Source organism: Microcaecilia unicolor, chromosome 12 (assembly GCF_901765095.1).
Source record: "Microcaecilia unicolor chromosome 12, aMicUni1.1, whole genome shotgun sequence".
NCBI lineage: Eukaryota > Metazoa > Chordata > Amphibia > Gymnophiona > Siphonopidae > Microcaecilia > Microcaecilia unicolor.
Window position 1 is genome coordinate 80,583,061 of NC_044042.1, and position 21,052 is coordinate 80,604,112.

At 43.0% G+C, this 21,052-nt stretch overlaps 1 long non-coding RNA gene across 1 annotated transcript; it reads right to left on the reverse strand.

Moving 5' to 3' along the window:
- Window positions 1-7,830: 7,830 nt before the first annotated feature.
- Window positions 7,831-20,845, reverse strand: LOC115481313. The gene is made up of 3 exons (XR_003943946.1): window positions 20,765-20,845; window positions 17,994-18,110; window positions 7,831-7,849 (listed from the first exon to the last, which is right to left on the reverse strand). It is a non-coding gene; the product is annotated as an uncharacterized LOC115481313 (long non-coding RNA).
- Between the last annotated feature and the right edge of the window lie 207 nt (window positions 20,846-21,052).

The following is a 21,052-nucleotide window of genomic DNA, read 5'->3' on the forward strand; positions in this document are numbered from 1 at the left end:
GGGAGATGTTGGCTTGTGTGGTAGCTTGTTAGTTCTTTCCATTGTTTCCAAGGCAGCAGCAGTGCAAGTCTCTGCTCTGGTAATGGAGAATCAGCACTGCGAGGGGCAGTTTGTTTATTTCTGGGCTGTCCACAAGGGATCTGCTTGTCTATTTGGTGACTGACTCCCAAGGGACTGCACAGTTCACTTAATAGGCTTACTTAGAAATCTGTGTTCCTTGGTCTCCATATGCTGGTTGCAGTGTATAACCCATCAGTTTATGCTGGTCTGGAGGGACTACAGGAAAGTAAATTAACAGGTAAGACCTAAATTCTCCTTTCAGCTGCTGGCTTTCTGGTTGCTTGGCAGACACTTTCAAAGCTGATTGATTGGCAAGAGATTTTTTTTTTATTACAGATGTCTATGGGAGTATATAAGAAGATAATTTTTTACATGGATTGCTTCATTTATCATACCTGCTGCATAAAGAAATATTTTGCTTGTTTTCAGGCTGGTGCTTTCATGCTTTACATAGCTTAAAAGCATTTAAAGACTGTCTTTGTTTAGCTGAAAAAGTGGCATCCTGAAGTATTTTATGCAACTAATGCTTACTGTAGTTCAAATTCTTTGTAGGTCATCAACAGGTGTGTAGCAATTACGTCTATCAAATATACTATTATCAGATAGCAGTTGTCTGCTTAGACCTGTAATGATGGGTGGGTGTGGTTGGGGGGGGGGAATCTACTGAAGTAGCAGAAGGCTACTTTGTCATCAGTGTAGTGTTTTAGAGCTACATGTGTAGTCCTAGTGATGGAAGAATAGAGGTATACTAAGTATACAACCAGAACTGTGAATGGCAGTTTAGGCCTCATACATTAAATACAAGGCTAGGAGGTGAAACCTATTCATTAATACTCTACCCTTGTCAGTAATATCACAGAATCATCTAAAATATATTTGCACAGGAAAAAAAACTTTTTACCTTATGCTAAAGTCACAAAACAAATAAATTGCTATTTTGGGTTAGGGGAAAATACTTTTTTTTTTTTTTTGGGGGGGGGGGGGGAGAAGAGTAGAGCAGTGGTTTTCAACCCAGTCCTTTGTGCACACCCAGTCAGATGTTTAGAATATTCACAATGAATATGCATATGAGAGATTTACATTCATTGCCTTCTTGGTTGAAGATCAACCAAGATCTATTTGATGATTATTCATTATAGATATCTTTAAAACCTGACTGGCCTGGGTTGAACACCAGTGCGGTAGACAGTGTTGCAAGCATCCTGTGTCAAACTTATCACAGTTCTGATGGTATTTATAGCTACATTTTAAAGCATTACAATAGACATTTTCAAGCAGGTGATCTATGCTATAACGGGTGGGCTTTTTTTGTAGTTTGATTTAAGAAAGTGAAAAGATTTCAAATTTCCCACCTTGTGGCTGATAAAAATCGCTCAATGATTGTATATAGATCTGTACCAAACAGCATATTTTACTATTCGGCCGAATATGAATAATGAAAAACATTACTCAGCCGAATACCAAATATGAATATGGGCATTCAGCTTTAACATAACAATAAAAGAATCAACGTGCAATCAGAGATCAAGTGCTTATTACAGTAAGATTTAGCATAGTAGAGCCCCATATTCATATTTGAATTTAAATCACTAATTTGGCTAAAAACAAATAATGTATATTGGAGACAAATTGAATATGAATATTCAGGAAATGTTGTTTACTTGATCTGTGATGAGCCATCTCATACTCCATCCACTACCTTCCTTTGCCTTCCAGCATTAAAAAAGATAAAAACTAGAAGAAAGCAGCAGTGGTTAGAAGAGGATGGACACAAAAGAATTTGTAATATGTTTAATACTGTATAATGCTGCCACAAATTCTATTCACACATGCATTTTGCATAAACGTTTTGGGGTTATGTACCTGCTTGGGGTCTTTGTTTTTGGCAGTTTTAAAAGTATTTCTTATTTCCCCTTCTATTACAATGCATTGAATGATGGAAAGGCTGACTTTTATGAAATAAGGGGCCATTACCTGCAGATTGGCGTTTCCTTGGGACAGGGGTTTTTGATGTACAAAACTATCACTTTCAGCAGTGGGGTTCAGAAATGCCTGTAGAGTCTCCCAGGTGAGACCAGTATGGTTTCATTTGCCAGGTGATGTTCACTTCTTGTCAAAACTTAAGTTCCATAGGGGCAAAAATACTATGGTAACACGTTTTAGAAGTTTCATAAATATTACTCTAAATCCTAATAGGAAGATCTGCAAGTAAATTGTCATTCCCACACAATCCATGGCCATTTCCGCTCATGATGGTCGTGCTGTTGCTTCTCGCTGTCACCACCCTTGAACTTTTCTTATTTCTTGGTATCCTCTTCAGCTGGTTTTTGCATGTACTCCTTGTACATTGTGTATGTTGCCCCTGTGAGACAGGAGTGCAAGTGGTGAGAAACAAAACTATATGGCCTGCACCCAAGATATTGCTAGCTGTCCAGTGAGTGGCCAAAAGCCCAGCAGCACAGCTGTCCTGTCATTTGAGATAATGTGAGGACAGCTTGCCAGAATCTGTCAGGCACTTGTTCACTAGAACACACATCTGTGTAGTCTGTACACAGCTGTAATTCAATGACCTTTTTGGTGGTAGGGAGGAAATAGGAGGAAGATCTAAGTTGCCTCCCCCACCCCCACTCCATGGATATGTTCAAACTCTTTTTTTTGGTCAGTATATGAAAGAAAAGATACTCCCTCATTGGGTTGTGTCTTGCTTATCTGTGAGCTGAAGCATAATTGCGTTATGCAGCAACACAATGACCCTAAAGGCAAAGCAAGTTACATAACATAGTAAATGATGGCAGATAAAGACCTGAACAGTACATCCAGTCTGCCCAACAACATAAACTCATTTTACATGGTATGTGATAATTTTTTCTTTTTGTTACATTTGTACCCCGTGCTTTCCCACTCATGGCAGGCTCAATGCAGCTTACATGGGGCAATGGAGGGTTAAGTGACTTGCCCAGAATCACAAGGAGCTGCCTGTGCCTGAAGTGGGAATCAAACTGCAGTTCCTCAGTTCCCCAGGACCAAAGTCCACCACCCTAACCACTAGGCCACTCCTCCACACCATACTTATATGTATACCCAAGTTTGATTTGTCCTTTCCATTCTCAGGGCACAGACTGTAGAAGTCTGCCCAGCACTGTTGTTGTACTAAACGTTCTGAAGCTAACATCGAAGCCCCTTAAAATTTACACTCCAGCCCCATCCATATCTATTCAGTTACGATCAGGGCATAGACCGTAGAAGTCTGCCCAGCACTGATTTTGCTTCCCAATTACTGGCATTGCCACCCAATCTCCCTTCCATAGATCCAGTTTAACATCTGAATGGCTAAGGAAAAACAAAATTGAAGTTTGGAGTTGGCTTAGCCAAAGTTCTGGCTTGAACCCAATAGAAATGTTGTAGTAGGACCTAAAGTAGTTCATGCGCCAAAATCTCTGGATGTGTCTGCAAATAAGAATCGGCTAGAATTCCTCAAATTATAGAAAGGGTTTGGTTGCAATTATTGCTGCTAAAGGTAATGCAACCAGTTATTAAGTTTAGGGGGTGGTTACTTATCCACATGGGTATTTGATAACTTTGGAAAAACAAAACTGTGTTATGTGTTTACCTAGGTTCCCTTTGTCTTAAATTACATGGTTCATGATTTCTTTTATTTGATATGCTGCCAATCATTAGTGCATATCTAATTGGTTTACAATTTTAAAATATTTAAAAAGAGAAATACCATATTCTCCCATATATATCCCAAAGGTAATACAAGATTTTTCATTTTATAAATGCTGTTTGCAGGATATACATGGGTGCGGATTATGCAACCTTTTACATGTAAACTGGGGGGTTTTAACAACAGATACTGCTCTTAAAATGTTTAAAGTTGGTTTATTTCTGACAAAATAACAAAAAAAAGTTGTATGTGTTCTCATGACACCGTCCAATGCAAATGAGTTACGGGACCCCATATGCAACCATAGAGTTGTTACAAGGGACTGTTCATATCTGACTTATCTGCTTCATCATGGTAGAGAACCCCTCAAATTCAGAGTCATGGAAAGAATTCCCAAAATACTCAGCTGCAAAAGCATCTGTTTCCACGTGGGAGAAAACATAACTTCATAGCATCCTACTAGCCCCTGGAGACTGCACAACCAAGTTTCTCACCTGGAAGACAGTCTTTCTAATTACTATCACATCATCCAGATGCATCAGTGGGCTACAGGCCCTCGTGACCTATCCACTATACACACTTCTCCCCCATGACCATGCTGTGCTGAGAGCCCACCCATGATTTCTACTTAAGGTGGTCTCTCCATTCCACATCAACCAGGCAATCATGCTCCCCCCTTTCTACCCAGAACCACATGCTGGCCACACTGAACAGCTTCCCCACACTGTAGACTGCAGTCATGCTCTACATCCACCATACACAACTTTGGTGAAAGGCATCCCATCTATTCATTTCCTTTGACCCCCCCCCCCCCCCCCACAAGAAGCCATGAGCCCCAGCGGCAAATGCATTCTCTCTGACTGAATCTCAATCTGCATCACCTGCTACAAAAAGGAAGGCCTTGGCCCTATCCAACAAAGCCACAGCACATCAACTGAGAGCTATGACCACAACACTGGAAAACCTCTACTGTACCACACTGGAAGACATTTGCAAAGCAGCAACTTGGTCCACTGTGCATACCTTCACCAGACACTACTGCTTGGACTGCCCCTGCAGACCAGTAATGATTTGGGCTCACTGTCCTTTGGTGGCTGTCATGCTACAGGACATCTGGCCCAGCCAGGGGCCTTAACCCACTCTGCTGACCCTCCAGGGCAAAAAGCACCAAGACCCCAATTCTAACAGACACATAATCCATAAAGGACCAACTGGACAATGGCCAGCCTGTTTTTGCCACTATGTGCTATGCAGGAGGATCAGACACCAATTATCAGAATTGCAGAACTTAGCATTGTACTTTGGCTACTTTGAACCTGCCTCTGGCCATATCGATACCGTTGATTGATCTTGCCATGTTCGTATTGTTCCATGATTGCAGTGTTGGTACTTTTTGATGATCACCATGTTGGTAATGTTTTTCATCTTGCCATGTTAGTTATGTTATTCCTCTTGTGGGTCTACTCTGTGGATCTCAATAAGTTCCTAAAAAGTTGCAACACACCCAACGTCAAACTTAATGCCTACCTTGCAGCTTCATCCTATCTCAGCACAGTAGTGGGCTATAGAAGGGCCCATCCTATGGACAAGATTCATTGTCTCGCTCCTCTACATCCCTCAACTGGAGACTCACCAGTGTGTGGCTGACTCATCCTGCTTGTCCAAAGTGAAAGTGAAGTTACTTACCTGTAATGGAGGTTCTCTGTGGACAGCAGGATAACTCAGCCACAAAGGACCCACCCAATTCCCCTACGGATGAACTCACAGACACTAGCAGGGGAACCTCTGAAGGAGGGGTAGAGCTACCAACACATGCTCAGAGGAAGCCCTCCAAAGGCTCTCCTATGAGCTGTGGGAGAGCAAATCTGCTTTTGGCTCATCGGATGATGTCACCAGTGTATGGCTGACTTATCCTGCTGAAACAAACACAGAGAAGTGTGTAACAAGTGATGGCTCTTCACAGTTGCAACAAGGGACTACAATTAGATGTGTATGAAAGACCTTTATTGAAGACTCGACAGGTAAGTAACTTCACTTTCTTCATGTGGTGAGGGATGAAAAAGTAAGTAACCCCTTCCAAAAACTGATCCAAGTCATTTCTATGGCGATACAGTTCCAAGAGCTGCTGTACACATACACTAATTGTACCATAGTGATTAAGGAACTGGAGTTTCAAACTGCCTTTCCCTTCTCATCCTGTCTCCTGATCAGACACACAGAAGAGCACACACACACACACACACACACACATAGATCAATAGAGAAACATGTACACACGTATCAGCTCCTCCCTCCCTCCCATACACATGTAATTTAAATCCAGAGAAATTGGAAAGAATGCCATGAGCCATGCTCTCCCCACTTTTTTTTAATACCCTTCCTCAAATCTCTGTACTGGATAATAAGCAGATTGGCTAGCCAGATGGCGCAAGTTTTAGTGGACTTGATCCCAAAGTTGGGTTGGACATGAAGTTTTCTCTACCTGCCCCATTCCCTCAACTCAAAATATAAATAGTTGCACGGGTGGGGATCCCCAACCCCTCCAGCTGAAGACTCCTCCTGGCCAGAACTCGTCCAAGCTGAGTAGCTAGTGGGCAGTGTCTCCCAGAACAGTGGCCTCAGCCCTCACCAGCCCCTCACGCATGCTCAGAAAAAAACTGAGCATATGTTGGGGGGGGGGGGCAGAGTTGGCAAGCAGCAAAACACTGGACAATGCTGCTGGCTACCCAGCTTGGAAAAGTTCTGGCTATGGAAGGAGACTTCAGCTGGAGGGGCTTGGGGGATCCCTGCCAGCCACAGCAAGGTTGGGCCCCCTACCCACATCGAGCCCATCCATGCTACACCAGTGTCTTGCTTGACATTTTCTTGGTTATTGCTTAAATATTTACAAGCTTCCAATGGCCACTCTCACCCAGAGCTGTGTCTCCACACACGCAAGCCTGTGCAGCAACCCTAGTGGTGATCAGGTGAACGGACATCTTCATGCTGCACCCGGGCCTTTAGTCTGTAGAGTCCATAAGCCACAACAACAGCAAACCAATGATACCGTCATGTGAGATAAATTACTGGGATTTGGTAAATGACAGCAAAATAAGTGATCAGAAGCACACTACAAATTGTTGGCAATGTCTTTTTTGGATCATGGAGAACTGAGCTTTTCAGGCTGAGTCCTGTTTACTGGGTGATGTAGCTGTAGCAGTTGGTTGTATATAACCTTCTAGTTAGGGCATTAATCAATGAAATCTAGGTGGTTTTTTTGTCCCAATTCCATCAATCACATGTCACCTTCAAAAAGTCATTTAACTTCCTGTGTGTAAAGACAGTGGCAGCTCATGTGGGGGGAGTGGGTGTCAGCAGTCTGTAAATTAAACTTGAACTATACAGGGCTTATAGTATTGGCCAACAAACCCCACAGGTCAGTAATGATCTTTAAGGAACTGCTGCACATGTCAGCTAGTAATCCCATCAATTGTGGGATGCAACAGTAATGTAGACGTGCAATCGAATTCATATAATAGTAACCCCACCCCCAAATTTTTTATCAACTTTACATCCGGTCTGGCTAATGGCAAGACGCTTTTATTGGTGATGTCAGTGATGACATTTGAAAATGATTCCTTCCATGTTAGCTGACTGTGTATTACCTAAACATAGGCTGCTGTTGCCCTTCCCAAACCATATGATTACAGCTCAATCAGAGGACATAATTCTTTGCTGGGCCAGCAAAAGGTGCATCGACTCTTGAATCCAAATTCCTCCATGATTAATATGTGTAATTGCAATACTCTGACTTTAGTGGTGAGAATTATCTCTGGTTTCTCCTCTTGGTTTCCTTACCGCTCCCAACCATTTCGCTCCCACCCCACGCCAACCACCACCTTGTTGTATACAAGTAGCTATAGAAAGGATGGGTTGGAGGATAATGAGTACATTCTTAATGTGTAATTCTAAAAAGATCAAAACAGAGCTGAAACTGCAAAATATAGAGAGATATATCCCAGTTGCTGTCAACTCACCTACTGGCATCAGTGGAGACTGTTTTTTTTCCACTGAAGCTTGTCCATTGTGGATTGGTTAATTCTCAGAGACCCACTTACTCTCTGTCTGCTGACATTTAGACCCCTGGTATAAAAAAGTTAAGAGTATTTTATTCATGCAGACCAGGACTTGCTTGTAAACCCCTTCCATAGTAACATATAGGATTACCCTAACCATTATGCAAGACTAGGTAGTTGCATAGGGCAGCACAGCTTGGGGGGGGATGGGTGCACAGCCAAAGAGCAGTTGAAGTCAAAGCAGAACAACAGAACTTGACAGACACACAAACTCAAAGGACTCTCGATGTATTCTTTTACTTGCAGAAAAAGTGCACAAAAGAAAATTTAAGATGATAACTTGATGCCTTGGGAAAAAACTATGAGCCTGGAAGTTAATTGGAGGGGGGGAGGGAATAAAGGTGGTGGTTTGCCTAAGTCAACCAATATGTTTACATCAGCCCTGGTAGTACAAAGACAGTGGGAGAGCGACCAAGATACAAAAGACAGGAAGAACGTTCCTTAATAAAGAGTTTTATTGGAGTATGAGGACTCGACACAACGTCGGGTTTCGGCGGTTAGGCCTGCATCAGGATATCCACGGGATATTTTGCAGCGCACGCAGAAGGTCTTGCGATCCATGTGCATTACCTTTCAAACAGTCTTTTAAAGACGATTGCATTATTTATTTATTTATTTATTTATTTTTAATAAGATTTTAATTTTTACATCAGTATACATCTTGAATAGACAGATAGTTATAATAGTTCCTTTTCCAGTTATCAAGAAAAACAATACAGGCAAAATACATAAACTAAAGTTATCATCTTTAGTCACAATAGAAAGGGTGCCCCTACTACTTAAGGAAATATAAAAAAATCAGAAAAGCATTTCTAATTAGGAATAAAAGTGGCTGGTGAGAGCATCGGGAATTTAATCAATCATGGGAGTTGAAGTTGTTACAGTTATTGGAAATGGAGACGAAGAATCTCTCAGTTTAGCCTCTATAAAAGTATTTAGTTGCTTTGCCTCAAAAAATACATACTTTACTGAATTCAATTTTATTACACATTGCATGGGAAATTCAGCCAAAAAGTGCTCCTAATTGTAATACCTTCGGCCTTAATTTAAGGAATTCCTGTCTTTTTCTCTGGGTCGCCCTAGAGACGTCTGGATACATTCTAATTTGGCAACCTAAGAAATCCTGACTTTTATTAAGAAAATATTGCTTAAGTATCCAGTCTCTATCTGGCTGAAGTATGAAAAATACTTTAAGAGTAGCAGTTGTTAAACCCACATTCTCTCCTTCTATTATTTGAGTCAAGTCCAAATTCAGGTCTAATTTCTCTGGTGGAGGAACCATCTTATCCTCCTGTAACAGTTATTTTTTTCCGATTAGGTTCTATATAGTAGCTATTGCGTTATTTTTGATGATTTTTCCTCATCATTTTTCCAAGTCAACGCTCAATGCAAAGAGATTGAATGTACTACTTGGAAGACTGTCTCAAACATTGGGGGGACCAGCAACATTTTGCACAAGAGACTCCTGATGCAGGCCCTAACGTGCCGAAACACGACGTTGTTGTCGAGTCCTCATACTCCAAATAAACTCTTTTCTAAGGAACATCTTCCTGTATTTGGTATCATTGGTCCGGCTCTCCCACTGTCTTTGTACTGTTATATTAACCGTGTGGCATTTTGAGTTCTCCGCTGCCAGCGGATTTCTTTTTCACATCAGCCCTGGTAACACAGTAAAATAATGGTAAGTGAAGAACAAACCCTATACAGTTTGCCCAGCAGCAATGTAGCCCCTTAAAAAAAGGGCCCCCCAGCCTAGAAAGTGTCCATATGAAAGCAAATACTCCGCCCCCTTCACTGCAGTCCTTCACAGTCCTTCAAAGTATTACATGGCCTGTTAAGAGTTGTTCAATTAAACCCAATGCTTTCAGTGGATCTAAGTGGTTATACTTTGCCTGTGAACTGCCATTCTCCATGCAGTTTTGAATCATTCTGGTACCTATTATCCTGGAAAAAGCATTTTACATATGGAACATTCTTCCCTTCTCCTAAGCAGGTCAGTATAAGGCTGCTTTAAACCATGCAGCTTGTAAATAAAGGGGCCCTTAATTAAGCTGTGTTTAGCACTAATGCTTGCCTAATGTAGATTAAGCAAAAAAGGCAAAAGAAAAAAGCACAAGGAGCCTTCAGAATAGAGAGCGTCTCAACTTCACTTTATTAATAAGTGAAGTTGAGATACTCTTTATTCTGAAGACTCCTTGTGCTTTTTTTTTTTTTTTTTTTTTGCTTTTGCTGTGCTTTTGCATTCCCTCTTTTCTATAATCTTGCCTAATGTAACTTAAAATGGTGTACCGCGGGATGCACTCAAGCGTCCTGTGGTAAATGCCAAATGTGCAGGCACGATCTTTTATTTTGAGCAATCGTGTCTAGGGGGTGGAGAGTGGGCATTCCTGCACTAACCAGATAGTGCAGCTACATTACCACAACCTAACTGGTTAGTGCAGGAAAGCACGCGAGTCCTTACCACCTACAAAATGTCTGGCCATTAGCTTGTGAGCCCTTATTGCCACCTATTTTGTAGGCAGTAAGGGTTCACGGTGCTAATCCTGCACTAATCAGTTAGTATGCAGTGATGTCCACATGACAGAGGCATAGCCGGCCTTGATTTTTTTTTTTTTTGGGGGGGGGGGTTGCGATTTTGCCCTGCCTCCTCATTGCTTTCTGCCCCTGCCACAACCCCACAAACCTGGGCTGGCGGGGGGGGGGGGTACCCAAGCCCCACCAGCAGCAGTCTTCCTGTGGTGATACTCAGCACCATGCTGCCTGCCTACTTTCCCACCCTGGAGCGCATGCTCAGTTTTAGTGAACTTGAGCATGCGTAAAGCTCACGCGTTCTCAATGTCATTAAAACCAAGCATGTGCGTGAGGGAGGGAGAAGCAGGGCAGGAAGCGCTGTGGCAAATATCGCTGCAGGAAAGCTTATGCTGGCAGGGCTTGGGTTCCCTGCTAGCCAAACCAACAGATTTTGGGGGCCCAGGCCCCCGTGGCTATGCCACTGCCACATGCTAAGTGATTACAAAGCTGCGCCCACTCCCTACCCCCCCAAAACACCGCTAGCACTAAAAAATGACTTTTATTTTTTAGTAAAAGGATAGCACTGTGGAAAGGACAAAGATAGAGTAATTACGATAGCTCACCCTGCTGGAATGTATTATGCAATATCCATTGGAGTGATCCATTGAATACCCAGGAGAGGAGCTATTTGCTACAAAACGATAAGTGCCTCATTGCAATTACAAGTATTGAAAACCTAATAGAGGTCTAGTATTTTTATAAATATGTATGAGGTTGAATGGAGTAATAATGGAGTAAAACCGATATACTCATAACACCCCTCTCCTCAAATCACTTCATTGGCTTCCGATCAGATATCGCATACAATTCAAGCTCCTCCTCCTTACCTACAAGTGCACTCAGTCTGCAGCTCCTCACTACCTCTCCACCCTCATCTCCCCCTATGTTCCCGCCCGTAACCTCCGCTCACAGGACAAAGCCCTTCTCTCAGTACCCTTCTCCACCACTGCCAACTCCAGGCTCTGCTCATTCTGCCTTGCTTCACCCTATGCCTGGAACAATCTTCCTTCACCCATACGCCATGCCCCCTCCCTACCCATCTTCAAATCTCTGCTTAAAACTCACCTCTTCAATGCTGCCTTCGGCGCCTAACCGCTCGAGATAGATAGAATGCCCCAATCTATCCACCCTATCAGATTAACTGTTCACTCGTCCTCTAGATTGTTCACTTGTCTTTAGATTGTTCTCTTGTCTTTTAGATTGTAAGCTCTTTGAGCAGGGACCGTCCTTCTATGTTAAATTGTACAGCGCTGCGTAACCCTAGTAGCGCTTTAGAAATGCTAGTTAGTAGTAGTTAGTAGTAGTAGTAGTAATAGATAGGATTGATTAACTCCGACACTTTTGGACAATTTTTAGAATTTTAGATTAGTTTGTTCACTATTTGGTGATAAGAGCACGAGTATGTGGTTTTGCTTACACAAAAATATAAACCACAGAGAAGGTCCATGATTGAGAAGCTTGTCCACCCTTAGAGACATAAATCACCCTGGTGTAGTTTCGCTTGGGTGAGTTTATACTCTGAGAACTCTCCACTTACACAAAAATGTATTTATTAAGATTCATAATGTCGAATTGATCTTCTATCTTGACTCCATTCTATGGTTCTCTGGTTTCTTTTGGATACCTTATATTTTGATTCCAAACAACAGCAGGATGCCTGAGCACACCCCACAGTACTACATTGTAATCTGCTTGTAAGCATGCGTTAGTGATTACAGTAGGTTAGTAATCATCAATAGAAATAAAACATGGAAAAGAAAATAAGATGATACCTTTTTTTCCCCTCAATAAGGAAGGTGGAACAAAAAGATATGAAGGTACCCAAAGAGAAAAGACACCCCCAAATCACTAAAACCGAAGCACATACTAGGAAATGTAGATGGAAAGCGATGACCACAAATGCTCGCAGTCTAAGCAATAAAGTTCATGACCTTCAAGCCCTGATGTTGGAGGCAGACTTGGACATAGTTGCAATCACAGAGACATGGCTCAATGGTTCTCATGAATGGGATGCAAACATACCAGGCTATAATCTTTTTAGGAAGGATAGAGAGCCAGCGTAAAGGTGGAGGAGTAACTCTGTATGTGAGAAATGATATCACAGCGACTGAAGTGACAGGGAACTGGGGGAAAGGAAGAAGCGATATGGATCACCTTAAAAAGAGAGGATAGAACCTCTGTCCACATGGGTGTTGTCTACAGACCCCCCGACACAATTGGAGGAATTAGATAAAGATCTGATCGCTGATATTCAAAAGTTGGGGAAGAAAAGAGAGGTGCTGTTGTTGGGAGATTTCAATCTGCCGGATGTAGATTGGAAGGTTCGGTCTGCGGAATCGGAAAGAAGTAGAGAGATCGTGGGTGCTTTTCAAAGTGCTTTGCTCAGACAAATGGTGACGGAACCCACAAGGGAGGGAGCAACGCTAGATCTGGTACTCACAAATGGGGATAATGTGTCAAATGTCCAAGTGGGTGCCCACCTGGGCAGCAGTGACCATCAAACGGTTTTGGTTTGATATGACGGCTGAAGAGGAGGGTGGCCACTCAAAACTCAAAGTCCTGGATTTCAAGCATGCTGACTTAGTAAAATGGGGGAATACCTGAGGAAGGAGCTGATGGGATGGGAGGAAATACAAGAAGTGGAAGGACAGTGGTCCAGGCTGAAAGAAGCTATAAATAGGGCCACAAACCTTATGTAAGGAAAGTAAATAAAAGCAAGAGAAAAAGGAAACCGATATGGTTCTCCAAGCAAGTGGCTGAGAAAATAATGGCTAAAGAGTTGGCGTTCCAGAAATACAAAAAAACTCAAGAAAAGAAACACGAGGAGGAATACCGGATGAAACTGAAAGAAGCCAAGAGAGAGATACGTCTGGCGAAAGCGCAAACAGAAGAACAAATGGCTAGAAATGTAAGGAGGGGTGGCAACATTTTCTTCAGGTATATTAGTGAAAGGAGAATGACTAAAAAGGGAATCGTGAGACTAAAAGATACTGCGAACCGCTATGTGGATAATGATGAAGAAAAAGCAAATTTGCTAAATAGATACTTCTGTTTTCACAGAAGAAAATCTTGGAGAAGGACCGCAATGGACTGGAAAAAGTACAAATGAGATTGAAGTGGATAGAGCGCCGTTCACGGAAGAGACTGTGTATGAACAACTTGAAAAGCTAAAGGTGGACAAAGCCATGGGACCGGATGGGATCCACCCTAGGCTATTGAGGGAGCTCAGAGAGGTTCTGGCGGGTCCTCTTAAAGATTTGTTAATATATCCTTGCAGACGGGAGAGGTTCCGAGGGATTGGAGAACGGCGGATGTGGTCCCTCTTCACAAAAGTGGTGATAGGGAAGAAGCTGGAAACTACAGGCCGGTAAGCCTCACTTTGGTTATTGGAAATGTAATGGAAGCGATGCTGAAGGAAAGGATAGTGAATTTCCTGGAAGACAATAAGTTGCAAGATCCAAGACAACATGGTTTACCAAAGGGAAATCGTGCCAAACGAATCTCATTGAGTTCTTTGATTGGGTGACAGGAGAATTGAAAAAGGGACGAGCTATGGATGTAATCTACTTAGATTTAAGCAAAGCTTTTGACACGGTTCCCCACAGAAGGCTCTTAAATAAACTGGATGGGCTGAAGATAGGACCCAAAGTGGTGAACTGGATTAGGAACTGGTTGACGGACAGACGCCAGAGGGTGGTGGTGAATGGAATTCGCTCGGAGGAGGGAAAGGTGAGTAGTGGAGTGCCTCAAGGATCGGTGCTGGGGCCGATTTTGTTCAATATATTTGTGAGTGACATTGCCGAAGGGTTAGAAGGTAAAGTTTGCCTATTTGCAGATGATACTAAGATCTGTAACAGAGTGGACACCCCGGAGGGAGTGGAAAACATGAAAAAGGACCTACAGAAGCTAGAAGAATGGTCTAAGGTTTGGCAATTAAAATTCAATGCGAAGAAATGCAAACTGATGCACTTAGGGAGTATACAGTGGTGGAAATAAGTATTTGATCCCTTGCTGATTTTGTAAGTTTGCCCACTGACAAAGACATGAGCAGCCCATAATTGAAGGGTAGGTTATTGGTAACAGTGAGAGATAGCACATCACAAATTAAATCCGGAAAATCACATTGTGGAAAGTAATATGAATTTATTTGCATTCTGCAGAGGGAAATAAGTATTTAATCCCTCTGGCAAACAAGACCTAATACTTGGTGGCAAAACCCTTGTTGGCAAGCACAGCGGTCAGACGTCTTCTGTAGTTGATGATGAGGTTTGCACACATGTCAGGAGGAATTTTGGTCCACTCCTCTTTGCAGATCATCTCTAAATCATTAAGAGTTCTGGGCTGTCGCTTGGCAACTCGCAGCTTCAGCTCCCTCCATTAGTTTCAATGGGATTAAGGTCTGGTGACTGGCTAGGCCACTCCATGACCCTAATGTGCTTCTTCCTGAGCCACTCCTTTGTTGCCTTGGCTGTATGTTTTGGGTCATTGTCGTGCTGGAAGACCCAGCCACGACCCATTTTTAAGGCCCTGGCGGAGGGAAGGAGGTTGTCACTCAGAATTGTACGGTACATGGCCCCATCCATTCTCCCATTGATGCGGTGAAGTAGTCCTGTGCCCTTAGCAGAGAAACACCCCCAAAACATAACATTTCCACCTCCATGCTTGACAGTGGGGACGGTGTTCTTTGGGTCATAGGCAGCATTTCTCTTCCTCCAAACACGGCGAGTTGAGTTCATGCCAAAGAGCTCAATTTTTGTCTCATCTGACCACAGCACCTTCTCCCAATCACTCTCGGCATCATCCAGGTGTTCACTGGCAAACTTCAGACGGGCCGTCACATGTGCCTTCCGGAGCAGGGGGACCTTGCGGGCACTGCAGGATTGCAATCCGTTATGTCGTAATGTGTTACCAATGGTTTCGTGGTGACAGTGGTCCCAGCTGCCTTGAGATCATTGACAAGTTCCCCCCTTGTAGTTGTAGGCTGATTTCTAACCTTCCTCATGATCAAGGATACCCCACGAGGTGAGATTTGCGTGGAGCCCCAGATCTTTGTCGATTGACAGTCATTTTGTACTTCTTCCATTTTCTTACTATGGCACCAACAGTTGTCTCCTTCTCGCCCAGCGTCTTACTGATGGTTTTGTAGCCCATTCCAGCCTTGTGCAGGTGTATGATCTTGTCCCTGACATCCTTAGACAGCTCCTTGCTCTTGGCCATTTTGTAGAGGTTAGAGTCTGACTGATTCACTGAGTCTGTGGACAGGTGTCTTTCATACAGGTGACCATTGCCGACAGCTGTCTGTCATGCAGGTAACGAGTTGATTTGGAGCATCTACCTGGTCTGTAGGGGCCAGATCTCTTACTGGTTGGTGGGGGATCAAATACTTATTTCCCTCTGCAGAATGCAAATAAATTCATATACTTTCCACAATGTGATTTTCCGGATTTAATTTGTGATGTGCTATCTCTCACTGTTACCAATAACCTACCCTTCAATTATGGGCTGCTCATGTCTTTGTCAGTGGGCAAAACTTACAAAATCAGCAAGGGATCAAATACTTATTTCCACCACTGTAAATCCATGGGAGATGTATGTGTTAGGCGGGGAGAGTCTGATAGGTACGGATGGGGAGAGGGATCTTGGGGTGATAGTATCTGAGGATTTGAAGGCGACGAAACAGTGTGACAAGGCGGTGGCCGTAGCTAGAAGGTTGTTAGGCTGTATAGAGAGAGGTGTGACCAGCAGAAGAAAGGGGGTGTTGATGCCCCTGTATAAGTCGTTGGTGAGGCCCCACCTGGAGTATTATGTTCAGTTTTGGAGGCCGTATCTTGTTAAGGATATAAAAAGAATTGAAGCGGTGCAAAGAAAAGCTACGAGAATGGTATGGGATTTGCGTTACAAGATGTATGAGGAGAGACTTGCGGACCTGAACACGTATACTCTGGAGGAAAGGAGAAACAGGGGTGATATGATACAGACGTTCAAATATTGAAAGGTATTAATCTGCAAATGAACCCTTTCCGAAGATGCAAAGGCAGTAGAACAAGAGGACATGAAATGAGATTGAAGGGGGGCAGACTCAAGAAAAAATGTCAGGAAGTATTTTTTCACGGAGAGAGTGGTGGATGCTTGGAATGCTCTCCCGCGGGAGGTGGTGGAAACGAAAACGGTAACGGAATTCAAACATGCATGGGATAAACATAAAGGAATCCTGTTCAGAAGGAATGGATCCTAAGGAACTTAGCCAAGATTGGGTGGCAGAACCGGTGCGCGGAAGTGGAGATGGTTCTGGGCAGACTTATACGGTCTATGCCAGAGCCAGTGGATGGAGGCGGGACTGGTGGTTGGGAGGCGGAGATAGTGCTGGGCAGACTTATACGGTCTGTGCCAGAACCGGTGGTGTGGAGCAGGGGCGTATCTGAACTGCGGCGGTAGGGGGGGCCAGGGCCAGAGTGAGGGGGCACATTATAGCCCCCCCCCCGCCGCTGCCATTGCCGATCCCCTCCCCCCAGCCGCTGCCATATCTCCCCCCTCCGTTGTTGTCGCCTACCTTCGCTGGCGGGGGACCCCAACCCCCGCCAGCCGAGGTCCGCGTCCTCCTGCCGCTGCCGGCTGCCGTTAAAAGAATGCCGTCAGCTGGCGGGGGACCCCCAACCCCCGCCAGCCAAGCCGAGGACTTTCATTTCTTCTTCCAGTAAAGCTGGCGCCGAAAGTTTCTTCTGAGTCTGACGTCCTGCACGTACAACGCCAGCTGACGGCATTCTTTTAACGGCAGCCGGCAGCGGCAGGAGGACGCGGACCTCAGCTGGCGGGGGTTGGGGTCCCCCGCCAGCGAAGGTAGGTGACAACAACGGAGGGGGAGGGTTGGCAGCGGTAGGGGGGTCCAGGGTGAAATCTGCGGGGGCCCAGGCCCCTGAGGCCCCACGCAGATACGCCCCTGGTGTGGAGGATGGGCTGGTGGTTGGGAGGCGGGGATAGTGCTGGGCAGACTTATACGGTCTGTGCCCTGAAAAGGACAGGTACAAATCAAGGTAAGGTATACACAAAAAGTAGCACATGTGAGTTTATCTTGTTGGGCACACTGGATGGACCATGCAGGTCTTTTTCTGCCGTCATGTACTATGTTACTATGTTATGTTTTTATTGGACATAACTTAATACATTTCTTGATTAGCTTTCGAAGGTTGCTCTTCGTCAGATCAGAAATAAGCAAATGTTGGTAGATGACAGTATATATAAGTGAAACATCAAAGCATTTCAGGTTAGTAAAAAGAACAGCTAAGCTTTAATAAATGAATTCTCACTGCACAACTCTCTAATTTGAAAAGCAGACCTCTGAGCATAGTAACTTGTATCAAGCCGTGCAGCAATGCCGACAAAGCCATTACCGCACTGGAAGCTGCTAGCACAGCTTGCGAAAAGAGGCCCTTAGTTTCAAAAAAACAAAACAAAACCATACAATCAATGCTCTAATTTATGTAAAGCTAGACAGAGTCAAACATCTCAGGAATGTAATAGACAAAGGTAAGTTCTGTAAAAACCAAAGATATGTAAACTTGTGCATAGGAATGTATATCTACCTGAGACACAGCCAAATACTGCCCAGGTTGCACTGAATTCTGGTTATTTATTTTATTTCTTAGGATTTAACACCTTTTTGAAGGAATTCACCCAATACAGTGTACAGCAAGAACAATCTGGAAATAGACAATTTCAGCAGTAAAAATGTTGACAGAACAGTACATATTCTGACATAGCATGCTACTTACAATGACTCTTTGCAAGGTGAGAACAAATAATGAGGAACTCCGATATCTACATTTGTAGGGTACAAGAAATTGTGCAGATTGGGACTCTGGTTTTGCTATTTCAACATAAGAAAAGCTTGCTTGTTTTAAATTCATTAATTAAAAAATTATATATATATATATATATATATATATATATATATATATATATATATATATATATATATATATAGTAAGTGTGTGTAATGGGAATGTGATAATGATAATTCTAAATCACTTGTTTTACAGTTGAAATACTTATGCCCAGCAGCTCACACTTCAGGTTTTAATCAAGAAGGTGCCTAGTGGTAAAAGAGAACACCCTTAAACCTAGTTGTACAACAACAACAACAAAAAACAGATGAGTTTAACCAATCTGATTGCAAAACAACAACATACATTTCGTTGGTATCATGTAACTGTGCACAACTATGCTATGCTAGTGCATTTTATTACATTTTAACGTTTTTTGGAGGATGAGGAGGAGTGGCCTATTGGGTACAGCACCAGTCTTGCAATCCAGAGGTGGCCAGCAAAAATCCCACCACTGCTCCCTGTGATCTTGGACAAGTCACCCAACCCTCCATTGCCTCAGGTACAAACTTAGATTGTGAGCCCTCCTGGGACAGAGAAATATCCAGAGTACCTGAATGTAACTCACCACCTTGAGCTACTACTGAAAAAAAGTGTGAGCAAAATCTAAATTAATAAATAAAATAAAATAGATAGATAGATACAACTTTCTTGACTGCTGTATGATATCAATTCAAATACAAGGGCTACTGTGTTGCTGTTTTGAAACTAGTTTGATTCTCTGCATGCTCTCCTTTTGTGCAATTAGTCTATATGAAGCCACCAGCCTCTATAGAACTTCTAAAGATTACCATGCTTATCTGGAAGCTTTAATCAAATTGTCATTCTTTATACCAATAAAATATGTTGATTAGATAGTAGCTAAATTAGCAGGCATCAACTGCCAGTAGAGGCCCACCGGTTCTTTTACTAAGGTGTACTATGATTAGCATATGCTAAATGCTGCACAGCCCATTGTATACCTGTGGGCTTTATGGCATTTGAAGCCCAGCAGTAGTGCCAGTGGGTGCGTCAGACTTACAGAAACAGAAGCCTGCGCGGCCGCATTGCTGATCTGCAAGGGCAGGCTTCTACATGGAATGTTGCTAGTGGAGGAGTAGCCTAGTGGTTAGTGCAGTGGACTTTGATCCTGGGGAACTGGGTTTAATTCCCACTGCAGCTCCTTGTGACTCTGGGCAAGTCACTTAACCCTCCATTGCCCCTGGTACAAAATAAGTACCTGAATATATGTAAACTGCTTTGAATGTAGTTGCAAAATACCACAGAAAGGCAGTATATCAAGTCCCATTTCCCTTTCCCTTCCCCAGGAAATGGCCATTCCCATTTATAAAGAAAAAACATCCTTTTACCTGCTGCGGTAAGGGGCCTCACCACACGCCATAGCAGCACGCCGATGCCATCGCAGGGGTCCTTTTACTGCAGCTAGGTAAAAGGACTCCTTAATACTACATTCTTAGCATGCACTAAATCCGTTAGTGCACCTTAGTAAAAAGGACCCCTACATTTCTTTACATATTTTTTACATTTTACATGTTACCGATTATCCGATCTAATGTGAAACTGTAATGCAACACTGTCATTTCTCATTCATTATGGTTAATATCATGTGTTACTGATGCTCCTGTCTAGTTTGTAACTGTAATGCAACACTGTAATTTCTCTGTAAGCCACATTGAACCGAAACTTTGTTTTGGATAATTGTGGGATACAAGAATGAATGAATGAATGAATAAATAAATAAATAAAGGTTTGTTCTATTCTCTACTAGTATTAATCTGTACCAAGAGATGTACATGCTGTATCATTAGGTACCTTTTTGTTTTCAGCTCGAGACACTTGCTAGTGCAGGTAGTTATTGGATGATAATGTCCGTTGCCATAGAAAACCTTGCCTAATTTATAGTCCGATCCCCTCAGCTTACTAAATTTCACTGAAGCAGCTTTGAGTGCTGCAGCTCAATGGTAAGGAAAAGCATGTGAGTACTAATGGGCATCTTGTTTATTGTACATTTGGAGCTTATTACCCACTCAAGTTATAAAACTGAGCTTTAGTAAATAAAGAAGTAAATAAAATGTTTGTTTCCCAGCCTACATCGGGATAATCTAGCTGCCCGAACTGTCATTTTTTTATGGTTTTGCAGAGTTGCACCAAACTGTGGCTTCTTTTCTACAAAAACAGTCCCACACTGGGGGTCTGTGTGCTACGGACTCCCACTGGAGTGTTTAGTTTCACCAGCAAGGAAGCATTCTGCAGAATTTATTAGTATTATGACAGTAACATATAGTCCACAGAAGCAGAATCACAAGACAGCGCAATAAGTCAAAGTCCTGCAACTGGAGGTACATCTTTCCCTCTTTGATTCTCGCTTTGCTCTTAAGCTAAACCCTGCAGACTTGACAACATCCCCACTACAGAAGCTGTCTTATGCTGTTACCACAACCCAAAGTACACTGATGGTTCCTAACACTTACCTTTGCTATCTTATCTTCTGCGTGAAAGCTAATGCAGATAATCAACGGGAGATCTTTTCTCTTTTCTCCACTGTGTGTTTCTGATTTTTAATTAATTTTTTTTTCTCTCTCTCTCTTTTTTTTACAGAGTTGGTTTGGGACATTTCCCAGTCAGACACTGCAAAGGTTAGAACAGGTCATGAGCTTATTCCTTGATCAGGACCATGCCTGTAAAGGAGGGAGAGATGGGAGAAAAGGCAGCTTGTGTAAGCCTTAACCCTTTGACTGCCCAAACCTTCTCTCAGGGTA